The 10,000-nt window shown below is 30.4% G+C and overlaps 1 protein-coding gene across 2 annotated transcripts in view; it reads left to right on the top strand.

The window, feature by feature from the left end:
* The window catches only part of LOC145241994 (protocadherin gamma-A4-like), a 290,561-nt gene that overhangs the window by 37,950 nt on the left and 242,611 nt on the right, over nucleotides 1–10,000 (top strand). Inside the window, exon 1 of one of the 2 annotated variants that reach the window (XM_080104875.1) lies at nucleotides 1,641–2,913. The exons of the other annotated variant lie outside the window; for it this stretch is intronic. The gene's annotated coding sequence lies outside the window, so the exon portion shown is untranslated. Of the gene's footprint in view, nucleotides 1–1,640; nucleotides 2,914–10,000 lie in introns of those variants that run through there. 2 annotated transcript variants of the gene reach the window in all.

Here is a 10,000-nt window from a genome sequence, read left to right as displayed (position 1 = left end):
AACAAATACCGAAATTGTTTCGTAGGGCAATCAAAAATATATAATGATATGCACTGTGTTTGGTGATATCTACTTACCTCATGATCCCCTCATTGTTAAATGGCTCATCACCAGATGCTTTTGATGATGAAGATGATTAGACATTCAGCAAGATAACCAAGAGTAAATGAACATTCTTGTCTATTTAAAGTCATCACGAATTAGAGTGAAACCTTGAACGTGATGGAATAGCATACTTGTCACTTTCTAGCAATTCCTTAATCCAAGCAGATACCAAAAATCATAATCAATATCTGTCTGGGACTATCAGTGAAGTTGAGAGGAGGATCCTTCCAAATAAGACCCCAGGGGTCTACATATTCATACCTCAGACTTACATCCTGAAGATACCGCTTTAGTATGAAAGAGCGTGTTAATTCAAGGTGGCGTCTGTTGGAGGAGTCCTTCATTATACAAGGGAGATAATTATTATAAAACATTGAAAAGTGATCTTCCCTCTTACTTGCATACCTATCCATAGTTTTTCCTCCACTTTCAAAGCTAACCTTGTGTCTAAATTTGCCCTTGAAGGGAGCAAGCCATTTTTTAAATAGATAATGTATTATCGCCCACATATGCTAGACATAAAGTATATTTACATTTATATGTTTATGCATAACACTTTTTACAGAGCATAGAGATATACCTTGATCCTTGGATCATGCAAATATACTTATCAATAGCAAATTCAGTTTCTATGTGCCTTATGCAAATAAGGATATATTTACATAACTATATCATTGAAATCCATTTTTTTTTCTTAATTTCAAGGCTTTATTTAAAATAAAATTTGATCATTTATATAAGTATTATAATTCTATATTCAATATATATATATATATATATATATATATATATATATATATATATATATATATATATATATATATTGAAATACGTAAGATTACATTTAAAAGCGAATACAACACAGATTAAAAAAACATTTATTTGTTTAATAAATTTGTTCCTTTTTTAAATCTCTTGTATTGCTTTTAAACGTAAACTTATGTATTTCAATTTAAATTTAAACAATACTTCTATCGCAGGAAAAAATCTTTATTAATTTACACACACACACACACACACATATATATATATATATATATATATATATATATATATATATATATATATATATATATATATGATCGCTGGTTTACTGTATATAGCAAGACTGATTAGCCTAAAAAAATGAAACATGCATGTTTGTGGATATAGATAATATTTATTAAAAAATATATATAGTAAATATATATATATATATATATATATAGTCATCCACATAGAGACTGTATCTATGCATCATAGTTCTTCAATTTGGCTCAACAGGCAAGTGATTCAAGCTAAGATTAAAGTCCAATGTTTTTTCTCAACAAAGCTTCTATCCTCTGTGTCACAAGCCATGGGGGAAGAGAAATATTACTTTTTATATAAATAATATCAAATGTCAAGTAGAGCTCTATTCATTTGTAAAGAGTGTTGCATTCTTGCTAATGACAGCTAGTAATTAATTTAAATAAATTATTAATAGTGTTTTCGGGTAGAACTTTAGTGTTTAGTTTACAGTAAATATTGGTGTTTGACATAAAATAATGCAAAATGAATTGTACTCCTGTAAAACAAACCAAATAAATCCTCCAAATTAAATTATAGAAAATATTCTATCAAGAAAATTATCTTTACATATATATAAAATGCTCTTACGTGCAAGTTTGTTTCTTATGGAGTTCAAAACAGCTAGGCCAATTTCTTTTTATTTCACACAAATGTACTTCATGCGTCTGGCAGTGTTCTTAGATAGGTTTTATATCGGAATGCCCCAGATAAGTATGGAAAATTAATAATCGAAAAAATCCACTTAAAGAGGAAACAATCAGATTTTAACTTAAGCCAAACATCACAATTGCATTTTAGAAGTTTTATCTTCACACAAGCAGAAGGGCCCAGCATATAAAATCAACAGGAGGTTCTTTTATAAGGCAGGGCACGTTCGAAATGAATGTTTCTGTTTAGAGCATAGTTGAACTATGATACTTGACTTTTGCATTTTAATCTTTAATTAAAGCCATTATATAAAAATAATTTTATAAAATCAACCGTAGGTTCTCTACAGTGCAATGTAGACTATAACGTATTGTCCACAATATATTATAGTCTACATTGTGGTCATCCATGACTAGAGCAGGCAGTCAATCGATTTGATTGAAAAATGGGCAATTTCGTCGAGTTTGATGATAATAAAAGTATTGGAAATGTGGAACATTCGTTGATCCTAATTCAATCATGGGCAACGTCGGATCTTCCAGCTAGTATTTACTGAAAGAAAAAAAAATTACTTAAACGGCTAATTCATATCTCCTTTTTTAATAGCGTTATGCATATTCTGTATTATATAAAATTTTAAATTAAATGCTTGGAACTTTTAATTATCATCAAAATTTTAGAGGTTTGTGATTGGTTAATTACAATATAAGTGAATCAATAATAAACTACGTTGGTCATTTCAAGTTCTATATAAATGAAATACTAAATAAGCAGAGTTCTCAAATAACACTGTGCATATAAGCACACACAGCACCTACTGCAGTATTTAAGGGGCCATAGATATCCTATTTATGGTGACTGCATTTCTTTGCCTTTTTTTTTACTACCAAACGCCACATAATCACAAAGAATTGGATTTTTACATAGATGTGTATCACTGCAAACTTTAAGGATATTATCTTCATAACAATGTTTGAGCTGCATGCAACCCTCACATAGTCAGCATTCAAGACATGACTGAAAAAGGATTCAATATTACCAACATTCTTAAGAAAATGGCAGAACTTTTCAACAGTGGATTTTTTATCAAATACAAGCTCATAATAGCAGGTGAGTGTTTATTTTCCTCTTTTAATGCCTTTTAATATATCCGTTACTTATTTTTATTAGTACAAGTGTATCAAATGGTAATGCCAGTGTGTGTCTAGCTTTGAAGCTATTCTAACTTTTTTTTATAATAACACCTTGAACTTATATGCCATTCATTCATATATATATATATATATATATATATATATATATATATATATATATATATATTGTTTAAAATATAATTATCCACTGACATATGCTTGTTTCGTCGTCTACAACTCATCAGAGTGGCTGAATCTAGTGAGATTCGAAATTGGGACCCCATGGTTAGAAGCCTAAATCTCTACCCCTGGGCTATCTCATGCGACTGCTGTATTTTAAACATTTGAACAATATATATGCCGCTCCCCATTTTGGGGTTATCAAATTGGTAAAAGGGAAAATCATTGAATACATTCAAAAGTATCACAAAAACAAATAAATAACATCTACATAAAAAAACGCAATACATCCAGCAGTCACGTGAGATAGCTCAGGGGTAGAGGTTTAAGCTTCTAAATATGAAGTCCCGATTTCGAATCACGCTAGATTCAGCCACTCTGATGAGTTGTAGACAATGAAACATTTATTCAAATTTTCAAAAAAAAAACCTATAAGTCTGTAAAGAAGGTATACAAAACTTAATTATTCAACAAGGAGTACAAATAAACAAGAAAACCCTTATTCCATGGAGTTTCATAGAATGCAATTTTTCTCATCAGAGGGAAGAAATTTGCAAAATATACAATAAATTTTGCAAATTAATGCATTAAATGAAACAAACAATATGAAAGCAATCATATTTGCATTAAAAAAAGGTCATAGACACTTTATAGGGATTCAATGAGATTAATAAAGCAAGAAACGGGGAAAAAGGAGAAAAAGGATATGATCAAAATCCAATGAGTTTTGAAACACTGCTTTTTGTATTACATTTCGCTTCCTAAGCGATGAGGGAGTTACCTCCCCGTTTGTTTTGTGTCACCTCTTTTTTTTGATTGGACTAATTTAAAAAAGTGTTTATATTATATTTTACTTTTATTAATTATTTTGTAAAAATATTTTTACATGCATAAAAGTTATATATATATATATATATATATATATATATATATATATATGTATATATATATATATATATATATATATATATATATGAATCTTGTGGTTTCAAGAAACCAATCTGAAACCTAATAACATCATCCTTTTTATTCAAGGATTACCAAAAACCAATATCCTTTTTTTGTTTCAACCCATATTTTCTTTCTCTGTGTCCCTTAAAAAGATTTTAATATTTAATATATTTTCTATGTATGTGCTGAATAGCAAAATTATTTCAAACCAGATTTAATATTTTGCTAATGACTTTTATTTTGAGGAGATGAGCCTACACCGAAAATCAATGGATTAAGAAATTTACTTTAAATTTTGTATTCTTTGTTAAAACAATAAATTTTTGTTTTGAAAATTATATTTTTCCTGAATGAAATTTAAATACAAAAACTGTAAATTATATATATATATATATATATATATATATATATATATATATATATAGTCATCGACATACCGTACTGTTTTGCTATATCACAACTCATCAGTGCGGCTAGACAGGCAACTACCTCAAGCTAGGATCGAAACCTGACGCCCAAATGACAGTCAAAGCTTCTAACCATTACTCTATATGGCTGCTGCTGAGCGGGTGTTGAATTAACAATGTTTTCACATCGTCCAAATGCCGAAGCTCGATTTGTTTACACAAAGAGCATTGCTTAATATATATATATATATATATATATATATATATATATATATATATAGATATATAAAGTCTCTATTCTAAATTTCAATATATTGACCATCTTACAATTTATTTCTTTAAGTATGTTAACATGCACAGTTCTTGACAGTACCTGTTTTATAGCGCAAAATCATTCATTCAATTATTATATCTATCAATGAATCTATTCTGCCCTTAACTCCTCAGAAGGAACCAAGCTTATATGCATTTTCTTTTCCTTTAAAGAATTGATAAGTGCTATTTCTTCTGAGGAGTTAAGGGCAGAATAGATTCATTGATTGATATAATAATTAAATAGATCATTTTGCGAAGGAATAAATTGTAAGATGGTGAACATATTGAAATTTGGAATATAGACTGTTGTCATTTATTCATTATACGCTCTGTAATTACAGTGAACTTAATAAATTAAAGGATTGGTATAAATAAAAGATGAAATACAATTGAAAAACATATTTCCTATATATATATAAGCCTAAAGAGTCCTAGAGTGGATGAAACGCGGAATATTCAGTGTAGCTTAATCGCCATATATATTTTATAACTTACTATATATATATATATATATATATAAAGTAATATAAATCTGTTATATTTTTCAAGAGTTTTATACTATTACATGTAAAAACAAAAATTATCTTTTTTATATGGAATCTTCGATTACATTTTGTGTCCTTCTGTTTGCAAGCATTATTCCATTTTTGAAACCTTTAAGATCACAGTGCCCCATTAAAAATTCTCTATCTGAAAGACATTTTATGTCTCCTCATGTCATAAAATAAAAATTTAAACAAAAATAATATATTTTATATAACTTGTGTGTATATATATATATATATATATATGTTTTTCACAATTAGAAATAACACTGCAGCCGGCCCACAGTAATAAATAAGTCTTTGCTGTAATCTTTCTCTTACAGACACGATGTTGCTAGTCTCAGTCTTTTCTACAAATGCTATTATGGCATGTGTTCCTCAGAATTGTCTGATCCATTCCCTGCTTCCTTTGTACCAGCTCGTTTGACCCATGGATTTAGAGTTTCCATCAATTCGATGTTTTAATACCTCATTGTAATATAGCTTCTATTTCAATAGCTTCGTTCCAACGACTGCAAGGTTGTGGAACTCTCTTCCTACTCACTGTTTTCCTTCTACCTACAGACCAGAAGTATTTTGTCACCTGACGATATCTTTTTAGATGGAAACATTAGATTTATCATAGCCCCCTATAATAATTTTGTTTGCCTAAATTGAATAAAATAATAAAAAAATGTATATAAGTTTATTATTTACATACTATACACTTAAGTGCCATTTTATGCATCCAACTTTCACACCTTGGATGCATCAAAGATTCTTGTTGAAGAGGATACTGCATGTTCATCGGTCATTTGGGAATGTAGTTTTTTAAAAAATCCATTGAGAAAGATTTTTCCAAAAGTTATGTCCACGAATGCTAACCCCACCTCACCCCCACCTGAGGCTACTTTTCAACCAGAATCATTATAGGTCCTGGATATGACCTAAAACTATCTCCGATGGTGAGGCCCCACCTTGCGGGCCTTGCGGAGTGTGGAGCCACCCTTTAATTGCCATTGCTCCCAGGTCCACTCTGATCCGGAGTGGTAGTACCTGTTAGGGTCCCAACTATGGGTTAAAGAATCTGACTTAAAAAAAAATATATATATACTCCATTAAAAATCGTTCCTCAAAATAACTAGATTCGGCATTAAATAACCTGAAAAAGGTTGATATGCCGTAAAACAAAAACAACCAACCAGAATCATAATAAAATCTCTGACTGATCTAGGGCATAAAGCTTGAGTCACTAAAATGTTCATTCAAGTAAATATTATATAATTATGTACATAATATGTGCAGTTTTTGTTCTTGCATGTTGCCATTGAGCTCTGTTTTTTTTTTGTTCTGCTGACACTATATATATATATATATATATATATATATATATATATATATATATATATATATATATCTGTTTTCTATTTACAGAATTTTAGTTAAGGTTTTCTCTTTTCATTCTTATGTATTAAATTCTGTTTTAAAATTGAAGTCTTTTGCGAAATCGGTTGATGCAAGTGCTAAGTCTATTCCTATTTAACAATTTTAGTTAAAGCCATTTTTTTTCCATCCATATATAAATGAATTCTCTTTGGTCATTATAAAATTTTTAGAAATCGGATTATGTAGGTACTTAGTCTGCAATAGATTAAAATTAATATATTTTTCTTTCTTTCTGGGAATCTAAACTGCATTCTTTATTTTTATTTTTTTATTCAAAGCTTCTTTAGACTATATATATATATATATATATATATATATATATATATATATATATATATATATGGGCTTGTGCATCTGCTACTAGTCTCTCACTCCTGGACAGGGTTCAAAAGAGAGTTACCAACCTGATGAGTCCTGAACTATCATCCAGGCTTCAATCTCTGTCCCATCAACGAAAGGTTGCATCCCTCTGCTTGTTTTACAAGTATTTTAATGATGGTTGCTCTGACAAACTACAAACCCTTGTACCCCCTCAACGTAAATATCCTCGACAAACCTGACATGCAGTACAATCCCACCCCTACACAGTAGAGATCCCTAGATGTAAGAAGGCCTTCTACTCTAATAGTTTCTTCCCCAGAACTGCTAAGCTTTGGAACTTTCTTCCGGGTTCCTGCTTCCCCAACTGTACTGACATGCAGAAGTTCAAGTGTAATGAGAACAGACATCTTGCTGCTCAACTCCCTACATAGTATCCCTGCAACTTATCGCCCCAATAGTGGCACTGCCCCTTGTTTGGGGTGAAAATGATATAAGAATATACATAAATATAAAACATTGATGAATGTGTCTTTGAGTTTGAACTATCTGCTATGTGTATGTCAATGCATAAGGAATATTCTAGACTGCAACTTACACCAATGAATCATGAGGCCTGAGCTGCAGTATTTCTGTTGTCTGTTTGACTGACAGTTGTGCCAAAATGTAAGTAAAGTGCATTGTCTATAACTTTGATTTAAAAATTATCTGCAAGAGCAACCTTAGCAACTGATAGATTCCAGTGGCTGATTAAACTACTTGATATCATACTGGCAGACAGGATGAGAAATCATCTCTAAGCAGAAATTCATTTATTCATTTTGTATGAATCAGATGATTCCATAGTCAGCATTGTTTTTTTTTTTGTTTTGTTTTTTGTTTTTTTTTTTAGTTAAATGTTTTTCTAGAAAGATTTTGGGTACTTACAGGAGGGACCATGTGAAGGTTGCCAACATCCTAAATTAAATTATTTTTGTGGAACAAACTAGATTCGAACTTGGCATACCCAGGTTGTTAGTCCATGTCATTAACTACCGAGTTACTGGCAGAAGTAATATATTAGAACTCCTCAAATTGAAACAGTAAAATCTAGATTTTTCCAAATTATATTTTCTTGAATTTGAACTCATCATCAAATCCGGGCTGAGTTTTCAAGGTTTCCATGAAACTAAAGGTATTGATAAAAGATCAAAATAATTTATAATATTTATTGAAATAAAACAATATATCTGCTATTATACACGCAATTGATCACACTAATTATTTCTCTTGTACTAAAGCATTAAATAACACTAAATACCTATATAGAGACTTTCCATGGCTTTGAATACCAATATAAAAGTCAAATTTATTATTGTAACCTCATTCTAATTGAGTGAGAATTGCTGTTAAAATAAAACTCAAGTCATTAATTTGGGCACAACATTCCATTCATAAGGTTTAAAGGATAATTTGGAAACAGCATTCCATTAATAAGGTTTATAGTAATTTGGACACACCATTTCACTCAAAAGATTTAAAGGGTAATTTGGACATAACATTCCATTCATAAGGTTTAAAGGGTAATTTGGACACAACATTCCATTCATAAGATTTAAAGGGTAATTTGGATACAACATTCCATTCATAAGGTTTAAAGGGTAATTTGGACACAACATTCCATTCATAAGGTTTAAAGGGTAATTTGGACACAACATTCCATGCATAAGGTTTAAAGGGTAATTTAGACTCAACATTCCATTCATAAGGTTTAAAGGGTAATTTGGACTCAACATTCCATTCATAAGGTTTAAAGGGCAATTTGGACACAACATTCCATTCATAAGGTTTAAAGGGTAATTTGGACACAACATTCCATTCATAAGGTTTAAAGGGTAATTTGGACACAACATTCCATTCATAAGGTTTAAAGGGTAATTTGGACACAACATTCCATTCATAAGGTTTAAAGGGTAATTTGGACACAACATTCCATTCATATGGTTTAAAGGGTAATTTGGACACAACATTCCATTCATAAGGTTTAAAGGGTAATTTGGACACAACATTCCATTCATAAGGTTTAAAGGGTAATTTGGACACAACATTCCATTCATAAGGTTTAAAGGGTAATTTGGACTCAACATTCCATTCATAATGTTTAAAGGGTAATTTGGACACAACATTCCATTCATAAGGTTTAAAGGGTAATTTGGACACAACATTCCATTCATAAGGTTTAAAGGGTAATTTGGACTCAACATTCCATTCATAAGGTTTAAAGGATAATTTGGACACAACATTCCATTCATAAGGTTTAAAGGATAATTTGGACACAACATTCCATTCATAAGGTTTAAAGGATAATTTGGACACAACATTCCATTCATAAGGTTTAAAGGATAATTTGGACACAACATTCCATTCATAATGTTTAAAGGGTAATTTGGACACAACATTCCATTCATAAGGTTTAAAGGGTAATTTGGACACAACATTCCATTCATAAGGTTTAAAGGGTAATTTGGACACAACATTCCATTCATAAGGTTTAAAGGGTAATTTGGACTCAACATTCCATTCATAAGGTTTAAATGGTAATTTGGACACAACATTCCATTCATAAGGTTTAAAGGGTAATTTGGACACAACATTCCATTCATAAGGTTTAAAGGGTAATTTGGACTCAACATTCCATTCATAAGGTTTAAAGGGTAATTTGGACTCAACATTCCATTCATAAGGTTTAAAGGATAATTTGGACTCAACATTCCATTCATAAGGTTTAAATGGTAATTTGGACACAACATTCCATTCATAAGGTTTAAAGGGTAATTTGGACACAACATTCCATTCATAAGGTTTAAAGGGTAATTTGGACACAACATTCCATTCATAAGGTTTAAAGGGTAATTTGGACTCAACATTCCATTCATAAGGTTTA

This window comes from Euprymna scolopes, chromosome 21 (assembly GCF_053919585.1).
Source record: "Euprymna scolopes isolate OS-2025 chromosome 21, ASM5391958v1, whole genome shotgun sequence".
NCBI classification, from domain to species: Eukaryota; Metazoa; Mollusca; class Cephalopoda; order Sepiida; family Sepiolidae; genus Euprymna; species Euprymna scolopes.
This window is presented reverse-complemented; position numbering and strand designations above follow the sequence as displayed.